Genomic DNA, 24,825 nt, shown 5'->3' on the forward strand with positions numbered 1-24,825 from the left:
TTAGTGTCCATGGGAAACAAACCTGAGATCTCCTATGTCACAATCCAGAGCCTTTATATATAAGTCACTTTATATTTTCCCACTCCATAATGTATATCTTCATTTATTTACTGACGCATGCATATGTAGGCTCGTGTGCTTAATACAAAGAACACTTTAATAAAATTTGTCAAAAAAGTATTGATAATACAAATTAAAAATAGCACATAGATATATCCAGAGTGACAGTAGAACCCGAACCCGCTACCTTCTTCAGAGCATTTGACATTATCCTTCGGCCACGGAGGCCTATTTTTTTGACACCGGAAGAAATTGAATAACTGCAAGCGTATTTAATTATTCTTCCCTTAAATTACACTGGATTCAGCAACTCAACTCACAAAAGATACACCTTACAGCAAGGGGGATAAAAGCGAGTAGCAGAGATCCCCCCCACATCATCATCAACAACAATCAATCAATCAACCAACCAACCAACCAACAATTACACTGGATTCGCGTTTTTTTCCTAGTTGGTAATAGAGTGATAGTGTTTGCTCAGGCTCTCGGTTAATAAGGTATGTAGAAAATTTGATATCATAATGCCTTTTTTTGTGCTTGATAAAAGTTTCCCCGGTATTTAATGTAATCTGTTCAAGATCACAAATTCACCATTACTGTCTTGAAATGCTTTCTGAAGACGCATAAATCTTTAATATATTGAATTTTTTTTATTAATTATATTTACGTATTTACAAATGTAAGTTAATATCTTGAATAAATATTTCAGTTTATTTTTCAACTCCCAAATTTTCAGTCTTTTTTTCTAATTTGGTTAGTTGAACAAAAAAATAGTTTTACTACTTGTCCTCTGAATGAATTAGTATATAGACAGATTTTGTTTGTAAGCCTATTGTATGACAGGGCAACAACTTTAATTCTTAACTTATGTTTGTTCAAATTCCATTATTTAAATATTATTTATGATTTAGCGAATCTATAATCCAGGAGAAGAAAAACAAGTCCAGCTTGGGACTACGATATTTGATATAAATAAATTTTTACAAATTGATAATAATTAGGAAAATGCAAAATTCAATTGTCTGAATTTCGTATATACTATGAGTAAATTTTTCAAACTCAACTTTATCAGATTAAATTTTTGTCGTTGGTCGCAAAATTTTCTTTTCCTTTGGAAGATTTTTAATCTTTTTAATTTTTATTTTGGAACACTCTGAATATTCTAATTTTTTGAAATTAATTCAAATATGTTAGCACATTTTTTATGAATGAACTTACTTTGAAAACATTGATGTTTGATTAGTTAATATCCTATGAATTGCTTTCTTTAAATTTGTTTTTTATATCTTATAGATATATTGCATTTTATATCTTATAGATATATTGTAGTATAATCTTTCCGAATTCGGATTTGAACGACCCAAAAGAATTATTTGAAGGAACAATTTATTTAAAGTTAGCACCAAATTGAGTTTTCATATAAAAATTAAGGTTTATTTAAATCTGAATACTCGTTAAGTAAAAGGCATACGCCAAACTCAGGCGCTTTCACTTTTTTTTTAATTTCTAGCAGCAGCTCTCCAGCAGCATCATTCGCTGGAGTGCAAAAACACTCCGCAGAGACCCATAATTAATAATTACTAATTTAGCAATTTTAAAAACATTAAAACATTAGAAATACAAAAACAACTAGGAAAAAGAAACATTAAATAGAATATCAACGATTGCAATATGCAGAAAAACAGTCGGTTAGTAGTGCCTGCAACTATTCCCTAGAATTCCAGTATCTGTCATAGATGTTGCCAATAGCTGCGGGACAGACCCCCGGGTGCTCAGAATTCATTGGGGCAGTCCTCCCCGCACAAGACACAGTTTGGATCGGGAAAGATCCTAAGTCTATGGAGGTGAGCAGCAAGGCAGTCGTGCCCGGTTTCCAACCTAAGGACAACAACCGCATTGCGTCTCGGGTGATCAGGGACCTAATTCAGCGTCTCCCTACAGACCTTGTCACCAATTTGTTCATTTTAAATTTTCAGGACTCTTAATTATCACGTTTTTAATTATTCTATTTACGGAAGAGTAAGGAATTTTTATCCGGGAGCTCTGTAAAATACCAGTTCCATTTTTTAGCAAGATCTACAATCTCGTTGCTTTCACATCTTGCGTGAATTATTTTCTCTTAAAAAAAAAAAACACTAATGTCGGTGCACTTCAGAAATCGTCGGTCGCTTGCATACAAAAGAGTACTAGTTGGAGTGAGTTAATCTTCTATGCTACGATATATTTACGGAAACACAAACCTTCCTTCGAAATGTATGTTCCAATTATGCAATAAGAATATTTATATTTACTTTTGAAACGCCTTGAACTGCATTAAATAATTTTATGATGTATAATTTCGATCAAACTCTACACTGTTAAGCTCAGTCTGAATTTGTCTTAATATGTCCTGCTCTACACGTATGGTTTATTTGCAAACTATTTTAATTTTTAGAATATATATGTATATACAAATTCTAAACTAATAATTCTTACTTTATTGTATGGTAAAAATACTTTACAGACTCTCTTATGCGTATTTTATATTACTGTAATTTATTATTTTGGCGTTACTAGTTTTCGTGTTCCGAAAACCAAAAGTGGTAGATATTTTTCAAATAGTGAGAAAGAGCGTTCTTGGGTGGAGTATTCCCTACACTGGGAAATGCAGGGTAGAAACCGTTGAAGAAACGCTCGCTAACAATTGACAAAACTTTCGGAACTTCATATTTTTTGTTAAAAACATAGCTGTGTATTTTGTAGTTGAAATATTTAACAATTTCCATTTACACTATAAAGTTTTCTCAGAATTCCCTGAAAATATTAATACTTCCTAAAAGTTTTTATGCTAGATTAGAGGTATTTCATTTAAAATCAAATTTCATCTTATAACAGAACACAAAGAATAAACTTTAGACGGGTTAGAATAAATACTAAAATACTTAATCCTAATTTTACATAATTTTTAACTTCCTCCCTCCCTTCAAGTTAGATACTTATGAAAGACACCTGAATGAAAATGTAAAATGCTTTATAAAAACACATTTTTATTCGTCTTAGATCGCTTTCTTTAAACAAATATTTAAATCTAGCCAAAAAAAAGCCTAATTATTCCATATACTTAGATATTTAGACGTACTTCACATTTACCAATCGGGATCACTGTTTCGACCATTTTTTAATGACTACTTTAAAGCTTAGAATGCTCTCATATACTCAAGATGTGATGTCTATTGCTTCTCGAATTTTTATTCTGGAAACTTTGACATTCAGTAAATTAGAAAGATTGTTATCGCGACGGAATGTCTTGTAAATGGATCTTTAGCAAATAAACTGCTATTAATATTTTTTTTATTGCAGCCAAAGGCAGCATATTTCTTCAGCAAATTTTAAATCATTTGTTCGTTTGATTGGGGGTTTAGAAATTGAAGTTTAGCGCTAATTTCATGCAAAAAAATAAGATTCGCTGATTTAAAAATCTCTTACCCTTCCCGGTGCAATTTCACAAATATTTCGGGAACATCACGCTGACCTAAAGAATCTAGATTTGGGTGATACAAAATGTGATACAAAATTTTAAGTATTGGTAGGTATAGGGGAAATTAACAGTTCCCGCCTGTCGCAGGGAGACTTATAATAGCAATTAAAAAGAATTTTCTTGGTAGCCACTCAATCACCCATTTTCGTCAAAGGTACATTTTGCTTTAATAAATATGAATTTATTCTGTGTTTTATGATCTGAAAATTGCTTATTTCACGTCAATTTCTTTATTTTTTTCTTATTGAAATTCTAACTTTTGAAATTTAAAATGTTTCTAACGAAATGCCTTGCATAAAGTTGCCACTGTTAAAAGTACTAAAACTGGTCACTAGCCAGCAGCAAGTTTCTCCAACTCAGCCTTATAACTGCAGGATATATATTTTTTTTAGGAAAATGAGGGAGTGTATAAGTATACATGTTGGTCAAGCAGGAGTTCAAATCGGGAACTCCTGCTGGGAATTGTACTGCCTGGAACACGGTATCCAACCTGACGGTCAAATGCTGAGTAATCAAGCCTCCACAAGCAGTGGCGATGACAGCTTCCACACTTTTTTCAGCGACACCAGGAATGGAAAGTACGTCCCCAGAGCCATTATGGTTGACTTGGAACCGTCAGTTGTCGACGAAATAAGGAACGGGAAATACAAACAACTGTTCCACCCAGAACAACTGATTACTGGAAAAGAAGATGCAGCAAACAATTACGCCAGAGGTCACTATACCATTGGAAAGGAACACGTTGATTCTGTTTTGGATCGCGTTCGAAAGCTTGCTGACCAATGTACTGGCCTTCAGGGATTTCTTATTTTCCACAGTTTTGGAGGTGGTACTGGTTCAGGATTTACATCTTTACTAATGGAGCGTTTGTCTGTTGACTACGGAAAAAAAGCAAAGTTGGAATTCGCAGTTTACCCAGCCCCACAGGTATGTAAAATTTCATTCTTTAACTATTCACTAGACTTTTGCGATTTCTTAAAAAATGGGAATAAGTCTACTCCTTCTAAATATTTAAGGGTTAGTATTCGATTTAATTTAAAAATGATGGCAAAGGTTAATGAGCTCTATAATATGATTAAACTTCAAAATTTAGTAATGATTATTAAAATCGGGGAAAATACTAAACTCCAAATGAGCTTATTCCTCTTTCAGAATAACATTTTATACGAAATAAACGAGGAATGCTAAGAGTATCCTTTATACACATTAACTTTAATGTAAATTTTTGACGCAAATAAATGCAGACTTGAAACGCCATATAACTACGTATTCATGACAAATAGGTGTGACGCAAGGTAACTCATTGTCGTATTTTTCTTGTTGGTTTTGAGGTCTTAAACAGTGGTAATTTTATTTGTGTATTCGCTTCGATAACAATTATATATTAAATACGAAAGCTGTGATTAATGCAGAAAACACAAACCAAACGGCAGGACTAGGCAAAATCTAGAAAATTACTTCGTAATATGAATTGACGCTAAAGATGGCAAACTCTGCAATTGCATTGGCTCTTATTCTCAGTGTCTTCTAACTAGTGATTATTTGCAATGCACCAGTAATATTATAGGAAGCAAATAAAATGTTTTAAATTTTATTACAAGCAAACTTATTCTGCGATAAAAATTTTATCTAATTTATTTAGATACTATATTGGGCTGAATTGAATGTATGATTTATGAGATTAAAAATGAGTTTATACCTTGTTAAAATTGTTATTTAACTTTAAAAAGTGAGCTTATTCCACTTTAGAAAATAGCTGTTTAGTTTCATTTCTAAACTTTTGTGACTTACCCATACCTTTCCTCCTAACATTTAATATTCTTGTAATATATTCTCTTCAGGAAAAGAAATTAAACCAGAAGTTTTTAAAACTAATTTTCTGAAACTTTTAGGAACGTACACGACTAGTCTTCAATATTTTTAAATTTTTTTTAAATGCATTCGTGTCCCGCAGTGAACTGATCGTTAAGACACGGTTCCCAGCAGATCACCGAAGTCAAGAATCACTGGCTGCGGTCAGTGTGCGGGTGGGTGACCACTTGTATCAGTCTATGTAGGGACCGAGGGTGTGCGGTATTGGTCCTCGTTAAAGGCTTCTACCGTAAAGTGCTCGACTTCACGTGCAGGTCGTCGGGCTACCAAAGCGGGGGTGCCATCCTCTCTGCAGAAGATCAAAATTGTGATGGCATGTCGGATCATCCTCAGGGATGGTTCCCAGACCGTCGCCAATAGCCCATTGTGCAGCTCTAGTGCGACGTAAATTAACAACAATAAATGTATTCGTAGTATTAATATGTTACTAATAGGTCATTTTCTGAAACTACGGAAGTTCCGTAGTTGGAAGGTTTGGCTTTAAAACTGTATCACAAGGCCTTCGATTTTTATTTTGTTAGGTATCAACTGCTGTCGTAGAGCCTTACAATTCTGTACTGACGACACACACCACTCTGGAACATTCAGACTGTGCCTTCATGGTGGATAACGAGGCCATCTACAACATCTGCCACAAGAACCTGGGAGTGGATAGGCCATCTTATACGAATCTCAACAGGCTCATTGGGCAGGTAGTGTCATCCATAACAGCTTCGCTTAGGTTCGACGGAGCCCTGAATGTTATCTGACAGAGTTTCAAACAAATCTCGTACCTTATCCCAGGTAGATCGCATTTTTCTTATTTTATTTTTATATTAACGTTGCATCAAATCACTTAAACGAATCTGCCACTTAAGATACCCGAATACGGTTGGAGGCAAAATTTTTAAGTTTCGAATTTGGAATGCATGTGTTATACACTGAAACACAGTATGAATACAAAACATACAATTTCTTTTTACAAAATATGAGGGAAACTGGCAAAAAAAGCTTTTGATTCAATTGAGCTTTTTTCGAAATATCATACCTTGAAATTTATTTCGTTATTGATTTAAATTTTCCTATAATCAAAACTAAGCTTGGGGAATAAGCTTGACTAGCCTGGTTGGTAGTGTTTGACTCGTGTTAGAGTTCGAATCCCCCGGCCGAAGAATTTCCGTGCATTAAATGACTATAGTGGCTGTTAAATCTGTCAATCTCAATGCTCCCACGAGAAATCAATACCTCCTTAGTACTGAATTGGAGTTTGTTCGCTAGTTCAAGACAAAATTATGATCCATGGATGATTGTGGGGGGGGACTTTGTAAACGGGCTGTGACGTAATTTTGGTTGACGTCTTATTCTTGGGCATAGATGGCGCCACTAAAAACGCACTCTTGCTTAAAAATTCGCTTGGTTTCAAACAGGCTTGAAAAAAAAGGGCTAAGTTTCAACAACTTAGGGAATATACTACGCACTAGCCATATTAGACTTTTTACAGCAAACGTCGAAACCTTTTTAGCAAAAACAAACGAAATCGCAATTACTTGTCCTTTCATAATATAAAATAGTTTAAACAACTAGTCTGTAGTTTATTCCCTAGATCTATGTGTTGAAAGAATTCATACAAAATAGCAAGAAGTTAAAACTGAAAGATTGAGATTGGATTTAAAATAAGATTATCGAAAAATTAGTTTTGATAAGACAAAGGCTATAATTAATGTAACAGTTATCTAATTTGAAATCCCATGAAATAACCTTTTTCAGCTGATGTTATTTTTAAACGCCAGTTCACACGTTATTCATGTCTCGTAATCTTTAGCCAGCTTTTTCCATGCTAATTCGGAAAATGGCTCAAAACATCAATATGAAGAGAAACCAGATTTGTAAAAAGAGTTTGAATAAGTTTTTAAATACTTAAATAGATACTCCAGCGTAACATTGTTTGGGCTCATTACAAATTGAAGAATTTAAATATTTAATAAAGATTTTTATCTAGAAAAGAAATCTCCAGATTGTCTATTTAAAAAAGAAAACACTTTTGAAATGTTTAAGCAGTTTCCCAGTTCTGAGGCATAGATAATTCTTTGTGGCAAGATGGAGTTCTGCCTAGAGGGGTAAGGCACATAAACTGTTCCTTCGTTGGCGAGAGCACGATACTACAGTGAATTTTGTTTCTTGTCAACTATTCTAGACCAAAGCCAATGATATTTCTACACTTCTGTAGCCTAAAATAACATGCTTTTTAATTCTGTTTATATTGCATAAAATTGTAAACCTTTTAGATACTTTTACCTCAAAAGTAACTTAACAATTTCGTGGGTTTGCTATTAAAGTTGAGGTTTACTAAACTAAAGCGATTCTGTTCTAATATTTTGAGTGACAATTTTATTCAATTTGTGTGAATGCAGACACATATTATAAACAAGTGTACTGGTAACAGACTAGATTATAAAATGTGTAGTGAAAACAGATCAACATAACAAGATATCTAAAAAAAATATCAGCATTATGTCTAGCTCTAGTAAATTAAAGTTCATACTTCGTTAATAGGAAATAAATCAAGACATCTCTTAAGGTCCAGTTTTTTCTTCATCAGTATATTCATACTGCTTACAGAACCGTTTGATCAGCTGTCTTGGAATTCGTATTATCACCTGAAACCAGATTTAACTGCTAGCAGAAAATGCAATATTTGTTTGGAAGTATGTTGCTTAGAAACTCGTAAACGAGAATATTTTTAAAATTCAATTAAGTTCAGTATTTTTTAATTATTACAAGAGACCGTAAACTTTAATTTTTAGCATTTCTTACTAATTGTAAAATTAATACGTAACATTTTGATCAGGATTCTGTTTAAAGATTAAAAAATCTTTTATTCAAACTTTCCGAAAGCTTATTTGAATAGAATTTGTTTTTTTAAGTCACTAAATTGTTATAAATTCTGTTCAATATATGGCACACTGGGTTTAAAGAGAACTATATATCCTTGACGTTTGAAACATTATAGCTAAACAAGTCTTCTGCATGACCTAACCATTCAATTCATTCACACTCCTTTATTTGATTAGTAAAGTTTTGAATTTGAAAGATTGGGACATTATCATGATTTTTTTCAAAGGTATGAATTTTACAAAAGTGTTCAGTTTTTAATTTTAAAATGAGTTAATTAAATATTTCCAGTAATTCCACTCAGTATCAAATTGCATATAATCTATATAAAGAACTCCCTACTCCGGTCTCCTGGAACAGTGGCTGGGACTATGGTTAGGAGGCTTAAATATTTAAAGTTTGGCCAATCCTTAAGAAATGTGTTGTCATGGTTCAGCGAGAGAAAAGCAATGAGGGGAGAGAAAAGTTATCCTCTTTGAAATGAACTCTCTTGTTTCCTTAGCAGCAGCCGGCCTTAGACTTTGCCTATAAAAAGAACTCTTCTTGCCACAAGGTAGAAACAGTGACTAAATCTCTAAGCAAAATTATGCAAACTACAATCTTAATGAAGAAAAAACTATCTGGACTTAAAAATGGACAAATAAAATTTCATTAAAGTCTTAAAATTTACCAGAGTTTTCCACTTGAGGAAAATTTTTAAAAGACTGAATAAGTCTAAATTCTCACATTTTAAGAATTCAAAGTAAAAACACACCATAAGTTAGTATTGCGTCATTTTCGTAGAGTAGAGAGCGCAGGCGTCAAAACTTAACTGTCTTTAGTAACTGATACAAACTCAATGGATTTGCGAAAAATTAAGTATGCAATTCGCTAAATATCAGTTACATATTTCAGTCTTCAAACACAAACTTTAATCAAAACTTAAATCTCTATTATAAAGAGCAAAATATCTTGATACAGCTGTGGTTGGTTGTTAAATCTTATTTTCTGATTCCAGGATCCATTTTCCATTGGTAACCTATGCTCCCATTATTTCTGCGGAAAAAGCGTACCACGAACAGTTTACAGTAGGGGATATTACAAATTCCTGCTTTGAGCCAGAAAATCAGATGGTGAAGTGTGATCCACGGCATGGAAAATACATGGCTTGCTGTCTTCTGTATCGGGGAGACGTCGTACCAAAAGATGTCAATGCTGCTATTTCAACCATCAAAACAAAGCGTTCTATCCAGTTTGTAGATTGGTGTCCCACCGGTTTTAAGGTATTCAGTCTAATTAGACGTTTTCTTTCTTACATCTTTCCGTTTATTTCGCTTAAACTTTAAAGTTTGATTGCAGGGACCTTCTCAAAATTTTGGAATAATGTAAACAGCAGCTAATTCTGAATGCCTGATATTTTTTGTAAGCGCTAAATATCAACTAATGAAATTTTCTTTCATATTTGAATTTAATACTATAATTTTTAAACTAATCAAAACTGACGTGAGCTGTACGCTCTAATATTTTCAGATAAATAAAAGTGCCTCAACGCTTGCGCACTTAATTTTTAAAACTTATTTTTTTCTTTTTCTGGGTGGGATATCCTGGTTGGTAGGGTGTTAGGCTCTTGTCCAAGAAGTCGTGGGTTTTATCTCTGCCGGACGTAGACTCCCTGTGTAGTAATGGTGACTGGTGCACGTTAAATCTGATAGGTCACAATGTTCCATAACAAATAATTCCCCTGGAGTTACTAAATTAGATTGATCATCCTCCGGTTCATTTCAAAATTACGATCTGCGAGTGAATAATGTATGAATGGGATCCTATAAACGGATTGTGAGGCGTGTGTGGTTGATGTTTTATTATTGGCCATAGAGAACACAGCTGAAAAATAGAGTACAATTTGAAGCTATACCTTAAGTTGTATTACTATTAAACTATTTGATAACTGTATAATTTAGGAGTTACTGATATAGCTATTATAAATTTTTTCGGAATTCACTACCCCACGACACATACTAATTAACGTGTACAAACTTTTTCTTCTGCAGTCACGGTGATGGCATTGAAATTCGGTAGTTTTATTTGAATAGTGGGAAAACCTATAGTTATTAAATAAAAGCTTGCCTCACTTTCATGTTCGTAAATTTCTCTTTAGTAGATTTAAAACTATCAAAATTGAAAAAAAAAATCGTAATTACTGTTTAAATAAGACCTCTTATTCTCTCCAGTAAATAAAAATATTTGAAATTGTCACTTCCACTATTAAAATTTTAAGGCTTGACCGAACCAGTAGAAATAAAATGTTGTCGTTTATCTTAATGCAAGAATTTCTTTCAAAGTTAATACACCAGTCTTTTGCCTCTTTTTGACTTTTCGTAAGTACTCACTAGTTTATACGTCAATTATTCTTTGGTAATCTTTCTGCGACCAAGCGCCGTTTTCTTATTAATGTAAGTTTAAAGAACTAAAAGTCGTAAGTTAGTATGTTAGAAAAAATTCAACTAATGTGCTTTGAAACGTGAATTTAAGTCAGAAATACTTTATTTTGCTCAATAACAGCTTATAATACGATAAATCAAAGTGAGCAGAAATTTGTATAACCAGGTGAAATAAACCTTTATAGTGCAACCCTTATTGCAGAAGTTATGTAGCTTTGCTTATAACTTAGGTGTAAAAAAGATAGAAACTCAAATGCGTAATAGTGAGATTTTCGGGGTTGAATAAACGATTAAAGTAATTATAACTTTGAATTTTCAGAAGTTTTTACTTCCTACAACTTATCAGGTTTTAGTTGTAAGGTATATTAATTTTTAAATTATAGTCTTGGGAGAAAATAATTGTTCACAGTAGTAAGTAGATCCAATACTCAAAGATGCCAACTTTCAACGAATAATTATTTTCAAGAGGTAGGCTTATAATGAATGATTCTTGGTTTAAGAAATTCGATTGATAGTGTTTTTACACGACTAATTCTGAATTCTAAGACTTTTTGCAGTTAAGACGTTTTGTTTCCTTAAGTCTGCAAAATTAACCAAAAATCTGCAAATGTTTTTTCCCCACTTCTACGTGTTTTTTCAATACTTTGTCGAATCCAGAGCAGTTGTCATCTGAGATGCTGAATGTTTTCATTTTTTACCGAAAATATCTGGATTATAGTTTAAAATTTCAAATATCAGTTCCACGTCAGTTAAATGGGAAGTAACACGGGTAGAGCACAGTTTACATATATGCGATCTGCCGTGCATTTTGAAGTAACGTGGCATAGAATATATGGTTTAATGATCAAAATGTGAAATACGCTAGAATAATATCGAACAGTTAAACTACTCAACCACTAATATGGTTCTAATGCGCCATATTCGGTTCAAGAGCCACCACTAGCAGACTCCTGTTAAAGAACTAAAAAGTTCTAAGCATTAAAAAGCAGTTGATTTAAGTTGAAGTTTCGACATCCTACATAAACTTTGAGGTTAACTAAACTGACCTGGATGACTCACTTTTTTTTAAAATTCCAGGTCGGCATAAACTATCAAGCTCCAACAACCGTTCCAGACGGTGATCTCGCCAAAGTGCAGAGAGCGGTATGCATGATCTCTAACACTACAGCCATCGCTGAAGCATGGGCTCGTCTTAATCACAAGTTCGATCTCATGTACGCCAAGAGAGCTTTTGTTCACTGGTATGTTGGCGAAGGTATGGAGGAAGGAGAATTTTCAGAGGCCAGAGAAGATCTCGCAGCTTTGGAGAAAGACTACGAAGAAGTTGGTCTCGATAGCCCTAACGAAACAGTATCAGACACTGAAGATGAGTTTTGATAATCTGTGTTATTTGTTTCAAGTTTTATTCATGCTTCATTGAAGTTTTGAGTTCTGTTCTTCAATAAAAAAAACTTACAAATTGTGGGAGTGTAGTCTTGCTCTTTATTTTTCCTTTGTCAAAAACGTTACTTTTCTGTCAGCCAGAAAACTTCAAAAACACAACTTACTGTAAAGATTTGGATTTGGGAACTGCTCAGTATTATGTTTGAAAAACTAGTTATGTAATCCCACATTTAAATTTTTTGAGCCGAAGAAGAAATTAGTTAATCGTAAAATCATTTAATACTCTAAGCGATGGAATTATAGCATTTATTCAAACATTGAAAAAATTAAACCACTTGCATTTTTGATATTTTGATATTTTTTGATATTTTATTGATAAATATCAATTTTCCAAGTTTTTATTAACTTGCTCTCGTGTTTGTAACAATTTTTCAATCGAAATTCTGATTAATTTCCAATTTTCTAGAGCACTTGAATCTGTTGACTTTCCTGCTTAATGTTGGTTTCAGTAGTTTAGATAGCACATGCAAATACCATTTCGAAATTAGCGCCAAAGGAACACCAATTAAAATTTTATGCATGAAGCACTTACACTGTGTGGTTAAAGGCTGATAATACAAAAAAGTGTACTGACCATTGCAAGCAGAATTTAACGACGCTAAATGTGTTTTAAATGTTGCACTCAAAATGTCAATTTGTTCCATTCTGGACATAAGACTAAAGAGTAAAAAAAACTATATAAAGAGTATTTTAAAACCATCATTGAACATCCAGTTTAATTTTTGGCTTAAGACTACCAACGTTAAACTCCATAGCCTTGTAATTTTAAACGACGGCAAAGAGACAAGTACTCTAATAATTTGAGATATTTTACTAATTCTGGGAGAAACTTAAAAAATTGCTGCTCTATTATTGACGAGAATGTTGGTAATTGTACTTTTAGCATTATGGTAACTGGGGCAACTTTAATACATGAATTTTGGAAAGAAAAATTTTTTTACACATCCTTTAAATAACCAAGTACAGGAGAATATTGCTTGATTGTGGTAAATATTGATTATCATGAGTCTGTCTTTAGTAAACGCATCATGCAAAAGAATATATTATAAATAGGGTCATTAAATTAGTAAGGAATACAATATTTATGAATATTAATAGCAGAATTAAATAGCAGAAATTAATTAAAAATTGTAATTCCTCAGCAGCGAACAACAAAAGTACATACCTCTGAATGAAACAAATATAGGGTTTGTTCTAGCAACGTGGCGAACATCAGAAGCAGAAAGCCATATTGCTATTGACTGCACTCGACACAAGCAATAGAAACAAAGGAATTCAAAGATAATGAAAACACAAAATCCAGAACTTTTTATTCCGCAATCAGTGCATAATCAAACAAAATTTATATATCTTAACATATATCACCACATTAACAGCCATCCTTCCAAACAAACTAAGGATTGAAGATGGTGCTTCATAAATGAATATACGTGATGTACCATCTTCAAGTCACGTATTTTCATTTTCTTTGAGTTCTTATGTTTTTAATGCTTGTGTAGAGCTTAGCCAATAGCAACATGGCTTACAGCTTTCGCTATTCCACACATTGCAATAACGAAATCCTTATACTTGTTGATTCAGAGATATGTATTGTATTTTTGCTGTTTGCTGCTGAATTAAAATTTTTATTATATTTTTATTTAATTTTTGCTATTTATATCTTTATATATATATATATATATATATATATATAAATACACCCTTGTGCAAATTAATTGAGACAAACTCAATAAATTCAGAAAACTAAGAGAAAATGCTATTTTATTTAAATTTATACAAACTCAAAAATTTTTAGTACATGATATGATCTCCACGACACTTTATTAACATTTGGACACGATTCGGCATGGATTCCACTAATTTTTTACAGTCATTTATAATATTTGTGTCCTTGTACCACACATGAATTAACGCCGTGATTAGCTTCTCCATAGTTGTACAGTCCATATTTAATAGGCGATTCTTGCATATGGACCAGAGATTCTCAATTGGGTTGATATCCGGAGAGTTCCCTGGCCATTCCAATGTCTCAATTTGATTCTCAGACATGAATTTCTTGACAATTTTGGACGTATGGCAAGGAGCTTAATCCTGTTGAAAAATCCCTGTTTCATCAGGGTATCGTTTCTTCAACTCTGGAACAACTTTTTTACCCAGAATAGTAATGTACTGCTCAGAACGCATCATACCGTCAAAAGGCTGCAAAGGTCGAACCCTATTGTAACCGAAACAACCCCAAAACATCTTCTTTAAAAAACACGAAAAAAAAAGTTTGTTTCAAAAGTTTGTTATTGAAATATTGTATGAAGAATTTCGATAAATTATACTTTTTCCGAAACTCTTCGAACAGTTTATTGTAAATTTTACCATTATTTCATATAATACTTGACAAAAAGTTTTATTCCCTTTGTTTCACAATCATTGGTTTAGGATCAAATTTAAAGAAAAAAAACGATACGATTTTTTTTTGTTTAAGTAAATTCCATAGTTATGGGCAAAAAGTCTAATGTCATTTAAAAATTAATCTCTTTATTAAATCTAATCTTTTAGAAGAGGAATATTTTAATTTGCATTTGTTGTTATTGAAACGATGAGTGAATTTTTAATCCAGACTCATTCTTCCAACGCAAAACAGTATAAGATTTCTAGCCTCTCCTTAGGAGCATTGACAACCATCTTGTACTAGTTTGCGGCAAGAACTGAGAAAACTGGCGATGTAATTATCTTTACAAGTACTTACTGAAGTATTAAGTTGTAGCTGAACACAACTCAAAGTCATTAAGGAGATTTGGAAAACCATGTCGCATCTGTAGATTATTTAAAGAAAAGTATTCCGCGTAAGTGTTAGGCGTTACTAACTAATTGTAAGAATGTTTCGGTAATTGTTGAAGTTTAAGAATATAACTTAAAGTTTCAAGAACAGTTTCAAGAACAGAATAGAAATGAGAACATTGTTTCCAGCAACTTCATTGCTAAAGTTTGTTCACTTGTGTTTTTGAAATAAATTATGTTTTATCATCTATATATAACAAATATTGTGGATATTATTTGCTATATTTAAGATGAGTTATGATAATGAAAAATATTTAATTTGTTAAAAATGATATGGTAAATATAATTTTAAAAAAAAGTAATAAATATAATTTTATATGATACTTCTAATTTTTAACTGTTTTTTGACATTTAAAATTTTAAATTTTTGACTGTATAATTGTAAATTTTTTTTAAATGGGCATATTCCTCTTCTTTACTGAAGTATGTCTACAATAATTGCTTGCAATACCTAAACAATATTTAAATTCAGACTCTTCATAATTTTTTATCAATTTTCCTACACTATCAGAACTGTAGTGTAATATTTCTCGAATTCTGAGTTGAACAAACCAAGAAGATGTGGGAAGAAGCACTTTAAGTAATGACGAAATCAAACGCTAATTTATACTTTGAAATGTGTAGTTGAATTCATCTAGGATTGATATTTTTGGAAGATGTGATAATAATATATATATTGATATAAATAATAGAAAGTGCTCACTGCAAGCTCGTGCTCATTCATCTAATTAGTGAAATATTTTCTTTCGTACAAATATATATGATTTCATTTAAATTGACTTGTAGAAGTTTTTCATGTTTAATGAGATTCAGCACTTAAAACTTGATCTCCTTAAAATGATTAATTTATGAAACAAAAAAACAGTTATTTAATAACGTGTGGATAAAAGAAAAAAAAAGTTAACAATAAAAAAAATATTTCAAAAATTTCGTTTATAGGATAGAAAAGAAATGTGTTTTTGTGTTTGAATGTAACTTTTTCAAAATAAAATTTAGTTACATAACATTAATTTTTGCATGAAAAGTTTAAAAAATAAGCTTTGTGACAATATATACAAATAAGACTACAATTACAGATCTTTAATAAGATTACAATAAATAAAACCACAATTTCAGATCTTTAAATTCGATATACCGTAATTTTTAAAAATAATAATTACCGTAAAATCAATGAATCACTCGAATTAAATAAATATTACTTTAAAAATATATTGCTAATCTAAGTTAGAATACAATATGTTTTTGATAATGCTTTACAAAAGAAATTAAAAAAAAATCAAACACAAATTCGTTATGTTTCTCATAAATCATTTATTATTTGCCAAAGCAGTCAATGAAAATCTACTCAAACGATAAACATCCATCAAAAGAAAAAAAGAAAATAAAGAAAAACGATTACACGGAGGAACAAATTTTTTGTTGCATTTATACAAATACTTGATCTTGCCTTATTTGGGTGAGGAGATTTTAAATCTGAGATTAGTTTTGCTCCTAAAGCTGCAGCTTTTTTTAAAATAACATTTTTGGTTATTTTTTGTCGAAATGTCCAAGATTAAAAACGTTATATATAACAAAGGCAGAGCTAAGGAATAACTTCAAAATTAAAATTGCTTAGAAATTCATGACCTCAATTGCTCAGTAACCCATAAGGAAGCGTACCTAGAGGTGCACGATGACATTTCCGGGCATGTTCTTAAGCAATTTTACTTATGACGATGCGCACTAACACCCCTAGAAGTCTGCGCATCGCTTACCTGACCCCTGTAATAGATAACGTTTTCAAACTTGGAAATTTCAACAAAAAATAGATTAAAAATGCTATTTTTTAAAACAAAAATCTGCAGCTTGGAGAGAGGAACTCATTGTGGATTTGAAATCAGAGACATTAAATATTTGTTAAAAAATCCCACGCAACAAAAAAAAAATGTTTCGGAGTGTTATAAAAAAACTAAGGATATCATAAAGCAGTAGTTTTTGTTCAGATCTCACCAAACATTCGTAGTTTATCTCTCAGATCCCTCTAAAAAGACCTCATTCGACGTCTCGTTTCCTCATTTCTCATGCTTGAATTCTTTTCTATCATCAATTTCTAAACCAATAGAAACCAAGTCTCTCGCTCAGTTGGCATATGGTTGTAAATCCTAACATATTCCTCTTTTTTTCTCTCATTTTTTACAATTTTTTTTATCTAGACTGCCTCAAAAAGTTCGAATTTACTTGTAAGTATATGCAGGTTTAAAAAAACCTTCCACAAACATTTATTTTAAAATCTGAATTATCATTTTCAAAGCATTTTTTGTATGTATTATTGTGAAGAATCGTTAAAATTTCGCTCCACAAATTTCTTTAATAAAATTTTATTTTTATTTATAAATCACAGTATTTTCCAGAATTCCACTTTATACGGATATCACAAATGCCGTAAACAGGTGAATTTTTTCACTTTATTTTGAACTTTTTTGAGTAAAAAGTACGAAAAAGAGAAGATATTGCGTGAATAGAAATAACATTTATTTCAAGTTTTTCTTTGAAACTCATTCACAAAAGAACGTATTCAAACGTCTTGCATGTCTTAAATATTTGAAAAAATGCTTTAGGCCTCTAAGGCAGTAAAAATTAATCGGGGTTATATAGAAGGTACAGAATATCTTTTTTTGGAAAAACCTTTAGAGGAAACTGCTTATTTGCATACGGATTAATTTATGCATTTTTTATGTACGGAGAGTATTTACTATTTTGATCTTTCTATGCATAAAAGCAAATTATTTTTTTGGTGTATTTGTTTATTTTTCTTACTTTATATATCTGTAAACAAAACTGAAAAACAACGTTTGTTAAGCAATAACCAATTGTTTTTATAGTACAATATATGTTTTAAAGAATATTATTTTTACTAATTTTAATTTTGTTCAGATTGTTATTTATTGGAAAATTATTATTAAAGAAATGAACTCTTTTGCATTAGATTTCCAGCGAGATCTTCAGACTCTTATAGCCCTAAAAGTATTCGGCCTTACGTAAAAAGTGTCGGTACCGTATATTTATTTTTACCGAAGCTTGTTACGGAACAAAAACTTCTTTGATATACAGTAATTTTCGCACTGATAATTACCGTAAAATCACGGAATCACTTTGATTACTGTGAAAAGTGCGGTTTAATATTTTAGTTGAAAATTAATTTTACGGATAATACACCCAAAGTATTGGTACTTTAGATTGTAACTTAATCCAAATTTCTTTACAGTGTAGAAACCCATACCAGGAACTGCCTTCGTTCGCGGTTAGGAGCGTTTCCTTGTTATAACCTGTTCAGAAGCACACAAAGAAACAGTTCATAATATGGAAGCGTGCTTAGAGGTGTATGTCGATATTTCTGGCCATATTCCTACTCAATTTTAGTTCTGATGTCGTGCACTAATTCCCCTAGAAATTTGTGTTAACGTTTACGTTGTTATATCTAACGTTTTTGAGCATGTACATTTTGACAAAAAATATGCCAAAAATGTCTTTTTAAAATAAAAATCTGCAACCTGCAAAGAAAAACCAATTACAAATTTGAAGTCAGCGACGTGATAAAATCCAAAATCTGTTTAAAAATTTTTCTGCAACAGAAACACGTGCACACACAGAAAAAAAACGTTTTCCAGTTGTCACAGTGACCTGTGGTAGTTTTGAAATTTTCTTAATTATATATCACAACTTAATTTTATTTTTGTGTCCATAAAATCACTCTTTTTTTTTCTTTTTCATTTCTATATTGGAATTTTTGTTACTTTTTATAGCTTCTTCTCCACACTTCTTTTTTACGGGTTTTCTTTCGTGTGGTTAGGGCTGTCTTTGGCTCTGGTTAGTCGATCCACCCCCTTTCTTCTAAGTTTCGTCTAATCAGCGGACTTTATTCATCAGTCCGCCACCAGATCTTTGAACGACTAGACGTATGTCCACCTCTCTTCAAAAAATTTGTAATTCGCAATAAGTAAAATGCCGTTTTTCACCGACATGGCTTAGCATTTCTGTGTACTTAGTTCAAACTCCCGTTTCTCATTATTAATGTCCAAAATTTTACCTGTTCATATTCAAAAATTTATAAAAATACCTTCTTCTTTATAAAATCATCAAATGCGATTAAATGATTTTTTTTATCCTTTTTTTAAGGAAACGCCCACTCATTTTAAAGCATTGCTCTTCCAATTTGCTGTGGTGTTTCAGTACAACTATGATGAACTTTGTTGAAAAAAATAGTTGTTCCTAACCAAATCTATCTTTAGTCGTCTGATTCATTCTAATGCATTTCAACCGTTAAAGAAGAAGCCCTCTCGAGGGGTAAGAAAATTGTGCTTTCTTATTTCCTTTTGTTTCTGATTGAACAAAATCTTTTATTGTGTTATTTTTGTTTTCTTGTGCATGAATATATTTTTTATCAACTATATTAGATGTGTTAGTGATGTATTTGGAAGGCGCAATATAGACAGTTCTCAATCAAAATTAATTTTTTTAAACTTTATTATCAGACACAGAGTTGTAATTCTTTGTATATATCCATCCTAATTTGATAATCGTTGTTTCTTCTTTATTTATTTCACAAATTCCTTCTGACCTTCAAGAATCATTTTTAGTTATTGCATCTGCACTGTACTAACTACTTCTTTAATTAACGATCACATAAATGAGCCTTCTTCCCTTTACTTTCTCTGCCTTTAATTTGGCTTAAGACTTTTCACTTTTAATTTATAGTACACTCAATTTTCTCCTCCTATTAAATTTTTTTATTATTTTTATAGCATTTCATTATCTCAACTTTCATTGTTACAAAACGTTCTTTAAATATTTGTTTTAATAAAACAACTTTCACACCAGTGTTCTTAAAAACCAAAAATATTACCGAGCATCAAATTTCGCTCAAAACTCGCCAAACATACGCGGCTCATATCTCAGCCTCCTCTAAAACAATCCTCGTTCCACGTCTCATTCTTTCATTACTCAAGATTTTCTATCTTCTTTTTCTAAAACAACGGAAACCAAACTCCTCACTCAATCTTGCACATTCCGATTTCTTTTCTTTTTTTATTAAATTTTTTCCAGGTTGCCTCTTAAATTGGAATTTATAGACATGTAAGTTTTTTAGGGTTCAAAAAAAACTTCATTCTCCACAAACAATACATTTCTTTTAATAATTTAAATTTTCAAACATCATTTTAAAGCCTTTTTTGTAAGTATTAGTGTAAAGATTCGTGAAATTTTCACCCGACATATTTTAGAGGAAATTTTTTATTTTTCTGTATAAATCACTGTATAGTCCAGAATTTCGCTTAAACCGGATATTACAAATGCCGTAAACAGGTGAATTTTCACACTTTATTTTGAACTTGGAATAAGAATTCCGAAAAGGAGAAGATATCGCGTGAATAGAAATCACACTCATTTCAAGTTCTCCTTTGAAGCTTTTTCACAAAAGAACGTATTCAAATGTCTTGCATGCTTTAAATATTTGAAAAATTGCTTTAGGCCTCTCGGGATGTAAAAAAGCAATCGGTTATATGGAAGATACAGGACACCTTTTATTTGAAAAAAAAAACTTTTCTTTGAGGAAGAACTTTATTTGCACATGAACTAATTCTTGCATTTCTTTGTACGGAAAATATTTACTAATTATATCCTTCTATCTTAAAAACAAATTTTTTTTAGTAAACAATTTTACTTTTCTTACTGAAATATACATCTGAAAGCAAAACTAAAAGTAAAAAAAACACATTTACACAGCAATTACCATTTGTTTCTGCATTACTACATATGTTTTAGTGAATACTATTTATACTAAATTTAATTTTATATATATTTGTATTAGTTGGACGCTTCAATGGTTTTTAAAGCAATTTTATTTGAATCTGATTCCTCGTGAGATCTCCAGACTTTTGCCCTAAGATATTCGGCCCTTCACCACACTGTAAAAATTCTGGATAATTTTAAGGTAAGAACTTCCAGCACCGTATTGTTAATTTTGATTGGAGCTTGTTAAGGAACAAAAACTCTGATACACCGTAATTTTTGCAGTGATAATTACCGTAAAATCACTGAATTACTCTAATTGAATAAATAGTACTGTAAAAATTACGGTATAATATTTTATGGTGAAATGGATTTTAAGGATAATGCACTTATAATACCGGTACTTCTTACCGTAATTTGATGCGGAATTTTTTGCTTTTTGCTGTGCAGTTTACGGTATGCAGCAGTTTTGCCGCCTATTTGCATCACTTTGACATTACAACTGAACCTATTTGTCCACAGTACTTTTATTTCATTTTAAAATTCTCTGATTAAATAATTTGGTTTATACTTTTTATTTACGTTGTTTTTATTTTTTAAGGACAATAATACAATTTTAAATAACATGTCTTTTATCTACATAACTATTAACAGAATAATTTTAACCATGAAATATTGGAAGCCTTATTAGATATTTGAAACTTTAAATATTTACATTCCACGAAATAGTTTTTTGAATACATTTGTGGCTTCAAATAATGATAAACTACAACATAGATTTGGTGAACACGCATAGCAAATTTTGCATTTCTAAATAATGTGTTTCAGAAATATTTTGCGACCTTAATAATTGGTAATGATTTCTAACAATACACGTTTAGTAAATTTACATTAGAAATTGCGATTTCACAACAACGCATTTCAAAAATATTTGCGACCTAAAACATTGGTTTAGACTGATTGATTGCTTAAAGGTAAAATAAACTAAAGAGAATGCGGGAAAAAAATCTGGTAAAATGGCAGTACTGTATGGTAATGGCGTTTCTAGTAGAAAAAACATAATTCTGGTTAACAGTACCAACATACGCGGTATATAGCCCATTAATTTGGAAATGTTTTCGTTCATATGGTAACGGCGTACCGGAAACTATTGTTTTTAAAATTTTAGTTTTTATTACCAAGCATTTAGTAAAAAATATAAAACTGAAGAGTAAATTGAATCGAATAAATAATTTTTATGCCATGGTTTAAAGCATCTTGATAAAATTACCAATTTTTAACTCTTTTCAAACTTTATCGCATAATACGAAACCATATTTCATTGTTAATTTTACCAAAATCTTACCAAAGAGATTCAGTAGAAATTAACGAGCTTTTCGAGATTTCATAGAGTCAGAAACACGGTAAATTTTACCATATTCTGTCAGCTTTGATCAAGTATTTTTGCTTAGTGTACAAATGATTTATTCATTTTACCATAGAAGGGAAATGAGTAGAACTTAAATAGTGCATTAAAGTGTCACTAAAAATTGCCCAGTAAGCACTTATTAATTAATAAAAAATATATATAGTATTTCTTTCTATTTTAATGTATTATGGCGTTGTTATAGTTATTATTTTTGACTTCTGCAAGTAAAGCAGAAATAGTAAGAACATATAAAAAAACATGTTTACGAAACTTTACAGAAAGAAATTCTATTTCTTTGAATTTTATAAACTAAAGTCATCTTTAAACATAACTTAAAAAGCGAAAACATTTAAGAAAAAGTAAATAAAAGCATTTCCGTCAACAGACTCGCTTTTATGAAATGAGATTACCTCTCAAAATGTTAGAACAAAACCTTGTTATTTGGAATTGACGTAAGTTTTAGAATTGTGTGTAAAAAATGTCAAATGATGTTAAAGAAAGAAAATAAAACTGTAAGAAAAGTATGCTTTATTTGATGCTGAAGAAAAAAAATTGTAAAATTTTTTCAAGAATATGAAAATTGATAGGTGAATTTAAATTATCATACCAGTGTGTCAATTTATTTGACGGAGAAAAAATATTTTTCTGGATTTTTCCTAGGGGTTGTTTTTATTATTTTTCTTACTTATTTTTAAAGGTACCATACATCGGATATTCCCTACAAATAACTCAATTCGCTATGGTATTATTTGTAGGGGGGTTTTATGTGATTCAATTGTAAATTTTAAAAAAAAATTGTGATTTTTTAACCATTTAAACTGTTGAGAAAGCTTTAATTCTTTAATATCTTTTCAAACTTTCTTTTAGTTGCAAATTTTTATGTAACTTTTAGTTAATATTTCTTTTATTGGGAAAACATTATTTACAATATGTTTTTGTAAGCTTTATGGTTACATTTGTTTTAAATTTCAAGTCTTTGAGAAATAAATATTTTTTTAAAATTTTCTTACTCACTTGATTTCTAACTATATAAGCTCCATTTTTCCTAGCAATACATTTTTCTAGATTTTTACTCGACTTTGAAGTGGTTAGCTTTTTTGACTTTTGACACAAGCAATTTGGGGGAATCATCCGTACAATCCATTTTATTACAAAATTCATTGTTCACTATACAGTACTGTACATTGTACCGTAATATCAACAATAATATTTATTTAATTAGGGTGATTCAGTGATATTACGGTAATTATTACAGCAAAAATTACAGTAAAAATTAACGTACTTATTTTTTGCTCGTAACAAGTTCCTATAAGAATGAATTTTACAGCAAAAAGTACCTGCACCCTGAGTGACGGTACTTTTTATTACAATTTGATTCAAGTTATTTTACAGGGTAGGAATCCCTTTAATAAATTTCTAGCTTTTTAAATTTTCCGCATAAAATTATATCAATTTCGGACAAGAAATATTTTTTTTTCGTAAAATGTTTAACATTTTATTTGTTGACTTCTAAAAAAACAAACTTTTTCTCCAATTTCATAATCTAAATCCTCATCATTATTCCTGACAAAAAGGGCACAATTATGACAATATAATCACGGAATATATTTCCCCCTATAATGCAAAAAGTTAGCATGTATTTTAATAATCAATTACCGTGAATATATGGACAGGAAATAGCCTCGAAACTGTTCAGTATATACCTGACAAAGCACTTCTAAAAGGGAGGAAATTTACATCGATTAACAGCTAGCCATAATCCCTGTTCTACCCACACATCTAATGATTGCTGCAGAAATTATCGGTGTTAATTGTAGTTGAACATGTCATGGATGATTTATAGTTTCAATTATCTCTAAAGAGTGTTATGGCGCTGTACTTAGAAATTTCCAATTACCTGTTACAAGCTAATTTTACTACTCTTGCATTTGTATAGACTTTCATTAAGGCGATACATAAGCCATCAAATGAAATGTAGATATATGTCTAACTCACCAACAAAAAAATAATTAAGTTATTTTAATTACTTTAATCAAGAATAATCTATTACTAAAGTGTGTAGCATTTTCTTAATATTATTCAATTTTAATAGGTTTAAAAACACATTTTTTGTTTATGTCAGCAGTTATGTATGGGAGATAGGTTAGAGACTGTTAACGTCTTTCAATTTTTTTCTGCAATTAAATTTTTTCAGTCTGTTGAAAGCGGGACTTCGCGCATTATTCATCGTAAAAACGAATAACGTTATAAAGACTGCAAATGAGTGAATGGTTTAGAGAAGGAATGAATAGAAACAATGATGAATGAAAAAAAATGAACAAATGGTTAAGTGAGGAAATGAATTAGTCAGGTAATGAAAGAATGTGCGGAACGATAAAAGGCAGGAAATAATCCTGCAAATCAATTTATTGGAAAACCATTTTACAAATAAAAAAGGACTTGTACGACAATCAGTATTCAGAATTTTTATCATTATTCTCGATTAAAACATATTATAGCAAAATAATAGCATTATAATAATGAACATACCTTAATAGTTAGTATAGTACTGAGTAAATGAATATCCTAGTTTCATTGTTTCACTGCAAAGTGTATTAAATATATATATATATATATATATATATATATATATATAT

General features: G+C 30.9%; 1 pseudogene; it reads left to right on the forward strand.

The window, feature by feature from the left end:
• Positions 1 to 418: 418 nt before the first annotated feature.
• On the forward strand, positions 419 to 12,205 carry LOC107453122 (tubulin alpha chain-like; annotated as a pseudogene).
• Positions 12,206 to 24,825: the final 12,620 nt, after the last annotated feature.

This window comes from Parasteatoda tepidariorum, chromosome 3 (genome assembly GCF_043381705.1).
Source record: "Parasteatoda tepidariorum isolate YZ-2023 chromosome 3, CAS_Ptep_4.0, whole genome shotgun sequence".
In the NCBI taxonomy this organism is placed as follows: domain Eukaryota; kingdom Metazoa; phylum Arthropoda; class Arachnida; order Araneae; family Theridiidae; genus Parasteatoda; species Parasteatoda tepidariorum.